This window comes from Uloborus diversus, chromosome 10, assembly GCF_026930045.1.
Source record: "Uloborus diversus isolate 005 chromosome 10, Udiv.v.3.1, whole genome shotgun sequence".
Lineage (NCBI taxonomy): Eukaryota > Metazoa > Arthropoda > Arachnida > Araneae > Uloboridae > Uloborus > Uloborus diversus.
The window spans coordinates 67,956,682-67,971,188 of record NC_072740.1 but is presented as its reverse complement, the minus strand read 5'-3'; positions in this window follow the sequence as shown (position 1 = coordinate 67,971,188).

Genomic DNA, 14,507 nt, shown 5'->3' with positions numbered 1-14,507 from the left:
TAACTAAAAATTATAATTCAAACTGCTATGTCATCTGGAACAATCAGCCAGATGCTGGCTAATATAAAAAGATGACCAAAGTTTTGGGACTTCAAAAAAAAAAAAATCCAAATTGGTATAAGTTTATTTTAAGTTTGAAAATTCCTCTTTTCTACACATTGACGGGAAATTTTACTTTTTCTATTGTCATATTACTGAACATACATGTATGACACTTGGAGCAACTTTTATTTTAGGAGATTTAAACGCTTCTAATTCAACACACACTGAAGGCTAAACTCGATTTACATAACCTTTACATTATGCAAAAAGTGTAGAAAACATTTCATCAAAGGTCTGAATTGAGCAACCGGTTGACTCAGGAATTTTTAGTTTTGTATTTTGCGTATTATTTTAGCTCTTTTTTTTTAATTCCTTGCTGACCACGAGCTTGAAAACTATTTTCGAACGACCATTTAGATTTGTTTTCCTTTTTCCAAAAGATAGAGTTTTGCATACTTTCTTTATTTCTTATTCAATTGAGGGTTGGTTGTCATTACTGTTGCAGAATTTTGTTTTATTTTAATTGTTTATTTTTTCCCATGTATCTTTATAGACGTTTGACTGTACTTAATTTTAGGTTATAACTTCACCTTGCTTTAGAAATTGTGAAATGTACGACAATGTTTTCGCCTCCAATCAACAGAAACGTATCTGAGGCTAAAACCAAAAGTAAGATAAATTAATGCTGCTCTAACGCGAACGATATGTAAGGGTTCTAAACACGGATAAACATAGAATGTATGACAAAAATAGCCATTACTACTTTTTCAGCGAAATATTTGCTGATGTAATTGACTAGCTAAGTATGATTGCATTAATAATTTTACAATTTGTTGGTCCGAATAACTTTATGCTCGATAAATTGTCATTTAGTGTTTATTGTAGAGTCAATATTTCTTGCATTATCACTCTATACATGGTGCTTCTGGATTTTTTTTCAAATTAAAAGGATTGATAGTACCCATCCAGATAAACCATAGTTACAATAAACGTATAATCGCCTTTAATTCTGAAAGGCCGAAAAGTGGGAAGTAGAAACTAGGGATGTGTCATTCATGAACGAACGGATCAAAAAGAACGATTCCTTAAAATGAACAGATCCGTTCGTTCGCTTAAAAAATGAACGACCGTTCTTTAGAACGGTGAGCAGTTTGGAACATTGTATTAATACTTATGATCAAATAGCATTTTTTTTTTCAATTACATTCATCTTCAAATTTTTAAATCTCAACCAATCTCAAATTTTCTTTTCCTCAGTGCAGTACAATATATTCATTCGAAACTTTTTACTTTATTCTTTTTTTTTTTTCTAATCGTCGCAAATCATTCGCAGTTAATTTTCCAGTGTATCCATTCAGGGGCGTGCACAGGGGGGGGGGGGAGAGAAGGGACACCTGTTGGCTTAACCTGAAGGGGGCCCAAGATTGGGGAAATGTGTGTTGTGACGTAAGGGAAAATAAAATGGAAGGGACAATGGAAAACATTTGTGACAGGCCCCGAAATTTCTGTCCACACCCTGTATTTATTAGTATTATTTTGTGTAATTTGTTTGGGATACTAAGAAAATGTTTATACATTCCACTCCCTGCCCCACGCATCTGATAAATTTCTTCTCACGCTTTCTGTCATCAAAGATATTTCAAAAAATGCCTTTTATCACTGTTCTGGCGATTTTTTCGTCTTCTATAATATCTCTATCAACTACCATCTGGGCAATTCCACGGGAAACTAACTGCCTGACATTTTAAGAGCAAAACAGTTTGTATTTTGCAACATTCAGCGCAAAATATAAGTTCTGCAAACGTTATTTTCTGCTGGATTATTGCATTTTGTAAGCTGAATTTAATGGTAAAACTCGATTCTTGAAATACAGGGTGGTTATAAAATAACGTGAGGTGTTCAGAGCCCTCTAGCGAGTGAAGTAGTGGACGAAACATTGCCAAATGTCATGGGCATACACAGTAGACTATGGGATTTCGATTTCTGGAGAAAAAAAAAGAGGATTAAAAATTGCCATCAGGGGGGAAATTTTGGCGTTGAAAAGGTGTATTACTGTGACTATTGAAGGAGCAAATGCTAACTGATAAAATATGCATCAATTTTATTCACAAAATATGATTTTTGCCAACAAGTGAGGTTCCATATGACTAACATCGAGTTTTTCCACGTACTGCATACAATGCACAATATTTTCCACACCTCTGGGGGGGGGGATTAATCTCGCCTACCTGTAACATTTTTCTAGTTTTTAAAATTGAGATATGGGAAACATGTCGCAAAATACTCAACGCCGTTACGAAATCCCTATGGTTGAAAATCCCAAAGTGAAAGAGTGGGCGACCACGGTCTCCATACCGTGGGAAATGAATGACTAATAAAACTGCTATCAAAGAAATGTTGCCACCATACACTCAGTACCTAATCTCCATACCGTGGGAAATGAATGACTAATAAAACTGCTATCAAAGAAATGTTGCCACCATACACTCAGTACCTAAAGACCAACATGGGGTGGTGCACCATCTTACATGAATATTATTCACAAAGAAATCCCTGCTGCCGAATTTCTTCCGGCAACTTTTGATAAAATTCTTCTCTTGTTAGACTGAAATTTCTTGTTGGTTTTATTTAACCTCATTTGTAAGCAACAGTTTTTTGTAACAAAAAACTTGATGTGGGCTTTTAATTGGGATATTTTGCCATTTAATTCTTTAGTATTCGCAAGTAATACCCTTTTGCAGCGGCAAAATCCCCCTGGTGTCGACTTTTGTTACTATTTTTTATCGTAGAAATCAAAATCCCATGCTCTGCTAAGTACACCCATGAAATTTGGCGATGCTTCGTTCAATACTTCACTGCTAGAGGGCTCTGAACACCTCACGTTATTTTATAACCACCCTGTACATTTCGGATGTTTTTAAAAAAGCTTATCGAAATCACGGTATCTGACAGACATGCTATTTTTTAAAATTACAGTCAATTACCGTCGTTTTAAGAAATTTATAAAAATCAACCAAAATATATTTCAAAAATTCAATTTGACCATTAAATTCAGCCTAAAACGTACAATAATCCAGGTGAAAAATTTGTTTGCTCAACGTATATTTTGCGTTGAACGTTACAAAATATTTACTGTTTTGCTCTAAAAATGTCAGTAAATTAGCAGTGGAATTGCCTATCTATATTGGTGCTGATTTCTTTTTCAACTTGCTTGGCAGCTTCTAAGTCGCTTATTTTAAATTCAATATCCAGGGAATTTTATAAAGATTTTTACTGTTTAATTTTTCCCCATTGAAAAAAGTACTGCGTATTTTTCCTGTTCTCATCAGTACTGTGGAATAACCATTTTGAAACTCCCAAATATTTTTAGGTGATTTTTTTAAATTAATTTATCCGGTACTTCGGCTGAGCTACCGATACATTTATTGTTACTCTTTTCGTTCTTAACGAGTTAAATGAACGGGCCAAAAGAATGAACGATCCTCTGATAAACGGATCATCGAAAAGAACGAAATTGTCCACCTCTAATAGAAACGGAAAATAAGAAACGGATCCTGCGAGATGAAGCAATACAAAATTATAAAGAAATTCATACATGCAAATTTCTGCTGCAAAGAAGGAGCACTTTGTTTTTTTTTTAGTTACTATTTGTATTAACACAACACCAGGAACCTTCGTAAGGATAAGCCAATCTATTTTTACTGTTATAAGTTCAGGCTGAAGTTCCAATATTTCTTTTTTTCTGCCTTGTAAAGTGTAGTGCAACCCAATGTACTATTGTAGTTATTAGCCGTCTGGATAGGTACCATCATCACTCTTAATTTGCAAAAGCAATTTAGAATGACCCTGTATAATTTTCCCTTATCCGTATAAAATAATGTTGACACTAGAGAAACTGAGATGTTCTGTATACCCAGAAAGCCTGAAGGGACAAGGGGTGGGGGGGGGGGGGGGGTACTACCCATTTTTGGGTTGAATTATTTCCAAAATTCTTCCTGTGTGAGTCCACACACACATGCCCGGTTCTCCTTCTTTTTTGACAAAATAAAAACTTAGTAAATAATTATTTTCAGTTTTTCTATAGATACTCACTAAAATATAGAATTAGTTTCTTTTTCCCAGAGCTATGGCTACCGTTTGGCAGATAAGCAACCGATACTGCTTATAGCATTTAGATAGCCATATGCCATACGGCTAACAGGTTAAACTAGAGTGAATGGTATTTTGTATGCTTCAATAATAAGGAGAAAGAGAGACAAAACTTTTTTTTTTAATTGTAAAAAAGCTCATGGGCCGCTGTGGCCCCTCCCGTCTTTCCAGGTATTAGGATCAATATTTGCAGTACTAGGAGGCAAATGATTAAATGATTAAACACGCATTCAAATAGTGTCATGTAATTAATAGTCAGAAAGTTAGATGTTTTTCGAGTTATTAAACAATAAACTAGGTGAGTGGCCGAACAGGCCCCTCCGTTTTTTTGTATTAAATATTAACGACTTTGATTTATTATTTGCTTTTTTTTATGTATTACAACTATTTTTATAACTTGTACAATTCTTTTTTGTACAGACCAGTTTCAGTGTGTTTTCAAAATTCTTATAGCTTAACGCCTTATAGTTACTTCGCTTTTTCGGTATTTATCAGTAATTAGCTATTAAAGTTACTATAAAATAAGCATCATACAATAAGACACTGTTTTAAGTAATAAAGTAACGCATGCCGGCTGCATTAATTATGAAATTATTATTTGTATTTTTTTTTAATTGCAAGCTAAAAATTTTAATTACTCTAGTCGCAATCACTTTTAAACTAGTGGGAAATAAAATTTATCCCTATCGAATCACATGAAAAGAGCTTTCTTAAGCTCTCTAAAAAAAGTGAGGACTTTTTTTTTTCTTCTCTTTTTTTCCCCTATGAGATTTTTGTTTCCTATTTTTAATCCGTTAATTGCGGTGGCGTACTACCACGGCGCATACCCAAAGAAGTTTTAAGAAGAAAAAACTTCTGAACATGTTACGAGATTTTTTTTTATCATGCAGTTTAATTAATTTATAGTGAAAAATTCCATTTCACTCTATAACAAGCTTCCGAAATTGGAAGAAAATTCAAAGTTCAATCAAAAAGCTATAAATGGCATTTTAAACGGCGCGGAAGAGGCGTTCCTAACTAGAGATAATATTTTAAAAATGAACCAGACTTTTACACGCAAGGACGAATCCTCAAAATTTAATTTGAAAATTAGCCCATTTTTTACAATTATTTTTACACGAGAGTGAACTTTATAATTATATTTTCTCTCCTATCTCGTCGTTAAAAGACAAAAATAATTTTAGCACATGTTTTTCTAGTAGTTTTGATCAGACGCTACAAAAACAAGATGTCATATTTTTAGAACGAAAAGAAAAAGGAAATTCTCTAACAGTTTTATTCCGTTAAAAATAAGATTTCAATAACATCATTAACAAGATACAGCAATAAGATGAATTGCAGAAACCTGATTAAGTAACGCATTTTTTTAATTGGTTGTTCTACATTTTCTGACATAGTTATCATTCGTAATGTAATGAATTGACTGGTCATTATTGAGCAGAATTATATTCTGCATTATAGTTTTGTGTAAATTTAAGCGAAAGATGTAGTTCGCTCTCTGTTTAACAACGCTCTATTTAACGACTTTCTCTATTTAAAGTCGGCTTTCCACGGTCCCAGACAATGTACTATAGTTTTAAAATACATACGAGGGCTCTTTTTCTTATCAACTTCCGATGTGGTATAAAAATAAAACTAGTGAGAGTAATTAAATAAATTTATTATCAAAAGTTAGGTACATTATTAGTTACTTTTCAACATAATCGCCATTTAAATTGAGGCATTTTTCATACCTGGGTACAAGTTTCTAAATACCTTCTTCATAAAAGTTTGCCGCCAGTGTTGATTTGAGATGGGTTTACACGGCGTTGTTTTGTAGCCTGACTTGTCAGTTGCGATAGTGTATAGGGCTGACCTTGAAATCTCAGTAAACTGATCTGATAGGTCCGTAATCGTTAACCTCCGATTGCTTCTTACAGTTTGGTGAACTTTATCATCGAGGTCTTCATTTGCGACCGACTTTCTTCCTTGCCCCCCCCCCCCCCCCCCACATCATGAATGTCACCTCGTCCATCCTTAAATTTCCTGCACCAATCACGCACTGCACTGTCACTCATAAAGCTTTCACCGTAGACTCGTTTCATTCTACGGTGAATCTCACACTTGGCGGGAGATTCTACCATGGTAGCCATGTTTATGTGTCGCTATATAAACTGGTAATGGCGTCGGACGCCCGAAAACGAGTGAGGTTGTAGTGGGAGAGGTGCGCAGTCGACTGCCGCGCATTACTGGCCGATGCCACTCGCCCTGCCGTCTAGCGGCACGATCGGAAGTTGAAAAAAAAAAACAGCCCTCGTAATTCTATTTAAGGACGCTTTCTACTTAAGGACGATTTTTTGTGGCTCCTTGAAAGTCGTTAAACAGAGAGCCAAACTATTTCAAAACTTTCTTGAGCATTCAATTTAAAAAGAAAGTAATCATTCTTAATTACATGAAATACACCGCCAGCTCAGTCAATTCCAGCCAAAGACTGCAGTTTCGTGCTTATTAGAGCACTCATCAGCCCGGCATGGGAAGTGAATGAGTTTTAGGTGGAAAACTTCTTAAGGAAGCCAAGAGTGCCAAAAAAACTGGTAGCTAATACAGAATTAGCGCTTACCAGACGAGTGACCGAAGCAATGGTTCGGTTCAACTCGTAGTAGCTACCAGTTTGTTTGGCACTCTTGGCTTCCTTAAGAGGTTTCACACCTCCAGCTCATTACCTTCCTATGCCGGGCTGATGAGTGAAAACAAGCACGAAACTGCAGTCCTCGGCTTTAATTGACTGAGCAGGCGGTGTATTTCAGTATTTCTGCCTTAGCCCTGGCTATAGGACGGTAACTTACTGAATACTTAATTAGTTTATGTTTGAATTGAACATGAAAAATAAATGCTTTATGAGTTATTTTAAATCGCAGTTTGATTTTATATAATTTATATTGCATTGTAACTTGAATTTCCATCTAATATCTCATGATGTTTGTTTTTTGAATCAAGCTGGTCTTATTATGTGTTTGAAACGTACAGAACGGAAGATTTCCTACCTGTTTGTCTTTGTGGCACTTATTTGCAGAGATTTGTAAGAAAACTCTAAATGACCAATCGCTGTTTAGTCAGATCTGTTGTTATTTGATGAATAGTAAGTCCTGATGATTTTTGATCAACCATTTTTCTTTTCTCAAATTATTTATTCACATTCTATTTTTAGTCGTACCTAGCGCCATGACTAAAAATAGAATGTGACGTCCCCAATCGCTTACCTCAATCGCATTTGTACCGCTATGTGATGCAGTGTGCAGAACAAAAAACAAGCAAATTGTGCTTTTTAGAGACAACGAATCTAATTCTTACAATTTTGTCCAAATTACAGGAATGTCTAATTTCAAACTTTATTCTATGAATACGAAACTCCTATGTATTTACAATAAAAGTTATTGAAAATGTTCCTTTTACCATTACTTTCAAGTACTAAATTTGCATATCAGTCCTCCCAAATACAGTTAAGATTTTTGGGATTTTTCTTTTGTCCTTATGATTTTTGCTACTACTGTAGCTGAAAAACATTTCCGTTGATAAATGGTGATAGTAAAGAACTTTGACTGATAAACGAGTTAAATATACATATACAGAAAAATGCTTTTAATCTACGTGTAGCAAAACAAACCTTTGTAACAGATTATTTTAAATAAATCGTTATAAGTACTTTTCATTAGTAAATTTTTGCTGACATTTACATTTTTAACTAAAACAAATTTAGGGGAGAGTGCATGGCCCAAAGCTGGTTGGCCTTCATATGCCCCCCCCCCCCTCCTTGGTGTGTAAGCGGCGATGCATACGTATGCCGTGTTTACATAAACACTCCCGAGTTTTAATCAGACCCATCCAAGCAGAAATGAAGCGGCGTGGCTCAACCAGGCTTAAAATAAAAAATAAAAAATATATGTATATACATTTCCAAAAAATGAAGTTTTGTAACTTGTGATTAGTCAAAGACCAGCTTATTTTTTTGGATTGTCAATAATATTACGTTATTCTGACACCATGCATCTACAAACTACGATAGTCATTTCGTTTGTTTCTTTTTTAAATTTAAGGTTAAAAATACTGAAATGAAAAAACGTGCCTTCGGGCAAAGCGGTTATGGGATTTGATCATGTATTTATTTATAACTTCTTGACTCGTGTGCTGACTTACATTTTCAATTTCCATAGGATAAGTATAATTTTAAAAAGCTATTTTTTAGGATGGCAATTAGTCTATTTATTTAATCAGTTATTTATTTATGCTTTATAAACAGATGTGCCGACTTTAAATTGGATAAGTACAACTGTTTTACATATTTTTTCAATAATGACAGGTAGCTAGTCATTTTTTTAATCATTTATAACTTCATATTTGATTGGCAAACGTACCAAATCACAATTGGTTAAGCTTAGCCGCTTTGGGCTCCCTGGCAGGGCAAAGTGGGTTTTTCAAATGTTGGTTAAGTTTGATAACAAATAAATATTGTGTCTGAAATAATACAAAAATCACTTTTTATTTTGAAGTTTGAGAACCCTGCTAGGAAATAAAGCCGAAATTGTTGCGATAAAAATCCAAAAACTACATTTTTCGAGCGTTCTTCGGAAGCCTACCCACTTTGGGCCACCCTCTCCTATGCTGAATGAAATTTCATTTTTTTAAAATTTAGTATACATAAAATGCGTTCAATATTTGCGCTTAAATATCAAAGTAATTTTCCATTGAACTGCATAACGATGATACACTATTTACTGTATGTAAGTCGTAAATGTCTCCGAAGAAGTGTCACCTCTATTTTAGGGACAACATTTCCGATTCCTCTCCTGTTCCCTCTTGAAAGGTTTTATAGTATTTTTTTTTAAAGTTATGATAATTAAAATTTTACATTATCTTTTTCTGCTAAATGTAAAGAAAAACAAATTTATATGTAGTATAAAAATGGTGAAATATACAGCCTTTGCGGCACCATTTAAAACTACGAAAATAACCCTTTTGTTTTTGGTATTAGTTTTAGAAAAGTTGTTAAAAATAGAGGAAAATACATTCAAGCTAATGAACTGCTTCTAAAGACCCCGTAAAAGGCGTTAGACAGTATAAGGCTCTAAATTGCATCATACTACTTATATTAAGCACACATCTACCTCAAAATGCATCTTTTTAGTCACAGCGAACAAAACTTAGTTACATGTTGTTATTTTCTGTACTATTGACTGATGATGTTTCATGTTTAGTCATTCTAATTATTAGTAAAATGACAACTTTATTGTTAAGAAAATTTCTAATGAAATGCTGAAAAAATTACTCCTTTAACGTATTTTGGTCAAGACGAAAAGTCTTCGTAGAAATTGTATAATAACATATAATATAGATAGTTATGGCATACCTCCTTATATGCGTCAAAATAAAAGCTCTATTTATGAAACCAAAAGGCAAAAAATATCAATATGACAAAAAAATTAATAACTACATTCCCAAGAATTTCTCTTTATGAATCAAAAATGTCAGCTTTTCACAAGACATGTAAAGGTTTTAGATGTGGTTCGTCGAGTAAACACTCAACAAAATCTCATAGCCGATAAAAATAGATCTATGAAGTGTCGAAGGTGAACTTATGACGTAACACTTGAAAAACGTTATTTTTTTATTTGGGCATGACAGGTATGTCGTCCAAAAACTTGAAATAGAAATCGAGCAGCAAAAATATTGCTGTGTTGTGTTATGAAAGAAGAAAGGTTTTACAGTTATTGACTCTGGAATGTCAACATATTGCACAATACTTTGAACATGTTGAGTAGTTTATTAATAAAATTACCTTTTTTTCCAAAGATTATATTCAGTCGAAAATAGTGTATGATAAAAGTCAGCTATGTGTTAGGAAAAATAATTCTTGTCTTGTTTTGACATTGAAAGCAGCAGATTGTTATTTTTTTCAAAACATTTCTATTTCTTCTCATTTCGGAACAAGAAAAAAAAGTGATAAAAACAAAACCTTTGTTGCAGATAACTTTATAGAATAGAATTGCCTATGGTTTTTGGTCATTTTCACGAATGAAACTTTATACACTTGACTCAGAAGATGTTGAGAAAGTAACGAAATAAACAGTTTAAGTCTCATGTTATATAATATATTAATATGATCTATCTTATATGATAAATTTAATCAAATTTAAGAACAATAGTGAAAACAATAGTTTAAAAACTGATGTACTAAATATAAAACTAAAAGTTCTTATTTTTTTCTTTTTTTATGAACTAGTTTTCCTCCTTCCTCCATCAAACTTGAGAAGAAAATAATAATACATTTTGTTCTATCTCGTTTTTTTTTTTTTTTTTTTTTTTTTTTTTTTGTATTTACGATAACTCTATAGTCAAGAATATGTTTTTATATTTTTTATCATCAAAACTATTTCCAATCTTTAGGGACATTAAGATAAAACTGACTTTTAGTTTAACCCCAGTTAAAACCCAGAAAATAAAATCCAGTTGAAAAAGCTAAAATCTTAAATTGCATTTCTTAAATGTTCCTTAAATTATTTTCGACTATTTTGTATTATTCAAAGTATTTCTTGTCGTACTCTATTTTTTCTCCTCATCATCCATCTAAGAGAAAGAGATACATTTCATTACTTTAAAAAAAAGGAACGGGAAAACTAAAACGACGCATAAAATAAAGCTTCCATTGAAATACTCCAGCCACTCTTTTATCTTTTCCTTAAGCCCTGTTGATCTAATGTCCATTAATGAATATGTTAGGAACGCTACTTTTAATGAAATGAATTTCGTGTGCGCATGCTCAGTCGCGACTTCCGCTAATGGCGCCACTTCCCGCATCATTACAGCTGGTTCCGGCAATGGCCGCTGTTCGGAAATATCTCATTAAAAAGAATGTTGCATTTCTGATTTTTGAGCCAGCAGAGGTGCCTGACAATCTTACTCACGGAATCATTTTACATCTTCGATTACGAGGGAAAGAAAGACAAAAATTCCATTTGCATTAGGAGAGTGGATCTGTTTGTTACAGGAAACTACACTAACTTCCTGCTTTGGGGTTTTTATTTTATTACTTTTCTCAACATTGTGTTTCTTTTTCCTTAACTGCTTGCATTGCATTTTCACATTTTAACTCAGTAGCAACAAAATTACTATTTCAAGATTTTTGGTTATTTTAAAAGAAAATTAGAAAATTGACGTATTTAGCGAAAAATTCAGAATGTACTTTAAATGATTAGTATTACAGTCGAACTCCCTTATAACGAGCCCTGATTTAACGAGAACTCGGATTTAGCGAGGAAATCAAACAGATTTGGTTGGCACATTGTTAAGTCTTTGCGAACATAACTTGCTTTTAACGAACAAACACCGCTTAAAGCGAGCAAAAGATTTGTATTTCGTAAAATGAATGCTGATTTTCACCTCAGAACAGATTATCCTACTTTTGGAAAAAAATCCATAAACAGTTTGATATAAAGGTAAATCATTTAGGCCTTATTTATAACAGTCAAAAGTTATAAATAAGACCTAAATCTTGAAAACAACAGCTCTTGATTTACTCCATGACTTCTAAAGTGCAGAAAAACTTCAAACTATTTTTAAAGCATCGGACGCAAATGACCATGTATTTCAGCCTACACGTACCTCAAAAACAACAAAAAAAGAGACAATAAAACAGTTCAAAGCAAATTACCAACTTGTTTGGTACTTTACAGAAATATAAACATAACTATGATTTTTTTTCCAAGCACTCGTTTATAACGAGCAAATATTGTGGTTTCTTCGCGCTCGTTATAAGCGAGTTCGACTCTATTGCAAATACCTAATCGATTTTCTATACGTTCTCACGTAATTGTTTTAATTTTTTAAAGCAGTGCTCCCAAAATTTGTGCTTTTTTTTCCATTTATTCTGATCCATACATGCACTGCAAACTTCTATTAAATACCTATGTATTTCAGGTAAAACTCACTTATGACGATATTTAACACAATCTCAAAATCACCAACTTGTATTTTTCTTAGCGTTTCGATACAACGTTTGGACTTCTACTCAGTACTTAAATTTTATGTTCTAGCACCTTTTAACTATTGTTCAAAACTCTTCTATTTCTAAAAAATATTAAGTTTTTATTTTCATTGTAATTCTCATAGAATTGCAGAAATGAGAAAGCATGCATTAAAAATAGCAAAGAAAATCAACAAGTGATTTACCATACGGATCATTGTAGCGCTCAACCACGCATTTAAAATGTTTTAAATCTTTTCTAAAATAATAAATTACGAAACTTGTTTTTATATTTGTTTTTTTCCCATACAGTCGACCACATCGTTTGATCATTTTTCAATGTTATGAAATTTGATACAAAATTTATTTCGTGCACAGGGTCTTTTTACTTCGAGGCGTTTTTTCGGTTATTCGATTTCGACTTTTTAAATTTCAAATTAAAGCTAAATTTTTGCTTTGAAAAATAAATGTTTTGTTGCTGTTTAATCCTCATCTTTATATATTTCCTGAAAATAATTGAATTCAGTTAGCATGATCATTACTAGTTTTTAATTTTCCCACAGCTTAGTGAGTGTGATAATAACAGTGTATTCCAGTTTATGTCAAAAACCGTATAAATCTTAGCTGAACATTATCCAAAATTTCACAGCTATAAAAATAAAATCTCAAAGTTCTAACACCGTAGGAATCAGTTTTTTTTAATGAACTAGATTTGACGACAACATCACAGTTCAACACATTAAACCAAATTTAAAAAAAAAAAAAAAAAAAAAAAAAAAAAAAAAAAAAAAAAAACCTTAACTATGCCCATAACTACTCATTTACCCTATATTGAAAAAACACAAAAATAAAATAGTTTATATCCTTTAATGAAAAGCTTTAAAGTTTCGTTTCGAGTGGAGTATAAATAGAAGCATAGAAGCAGAAATATTTTCTGAAAGCCTAGAAGTTAAGCCCGAAATACTTTGATTTCATGAATGCTGACGCATTTGTACATTTATTTTTTCGGACAGCAGTAGATACACTTTTTGCTTAAAATTTTAAGTTCAGGTGTTTATACAAAGTTGGAAAATTATTTCATAGGCGAAGTGTAAATATATCCATTTGCTATTTTGGTATCGTACATTTCAGGAGTTAAGTTTATTGGCAGTAGTTTTGAAGCATTTCCAAGCAATATTTCGAATTATATAACTGACAAAACAAGCGTCGTCATGGAAAAATTGTAAAGTCACCAAAAGAAATAATACTAATGTATATGGGCCACTCCACGAAAAACGGTCATTTTGTCGCGCACGTAACGCCTCATATGTTTCATTAAAAATAATACTTTAAAATAATGATGATTTTTTCTTTTCTACCTAACAAATTACAAACTCATTTGTGATTTCTTAAGCAAAACAATTCGTCATTACCCTTTAAAATTATCAATTTTTATTGAAATATATGAACCGTTAAGTGCAGGAAAGGATATACCTTTTTTCTTGTGGAAAAGCCCACATATAACATTTTTTGCAAGACATAAACAAGGACATTAAGTCTAATAAAAACATAATATTTAGTTTAAGCATCAAAACATATTTCACAACATAATTAAGCATGAACATCATAATTTTTGTTTTAAACCTTCCCCTAATCAAATTAGTAACTTTAGAAGCAATCACCGACACACAAATGAAATATCGGTTAGTTTATCCAAAACTTCGGATCCAATATTATTCCAACTAAATTGAATTCCCTCTTTTATCACTGTTCATGTTTCTGATCCAAACATGCATGTTTCTGATGCACCTATCCAGATCATATAATCCAGATTCGTCCAATAAACCTGCAGTATGGACTTCGGGGCAGGCCAACCATGTTTTAGAGCACTTGTTGACGTTATTTGGTTTGAATTTACTTTCTACGCAAGTTGGAAGTATTTTATTCGCCACGGTCGCGTTGTAAAACGGATCAAGGACATTTGCGTTGCTGTGGCTTATCCCAGATGGCAAATAAGTTCCAGAGTTGTCAGTCATTCATGCCACCCCCTTAGTCATACAAATTCAGTTAGGAGAATCCTCAAGTCCAAAAGGACGAATATGTGCTTTTAGAAGGTCATGTCTATCCAGAGAACGGAAAGAAGATACCGATAGCTCTAGCACTATTTAATCGCTAACTTAAGCACTGGAGCTTTCTAACTTCTCGTAATGTAACTAATTATACAGCTAGCCTTATAACTGCGTAAATATTAAACCGTGTGGCTAGTAAAACGGAGGAAGGTTCTTAAGGTATTTTGCATTAAAATAGAATAAATTATTCCTTCTTCTCGCTCGTTGTAGTA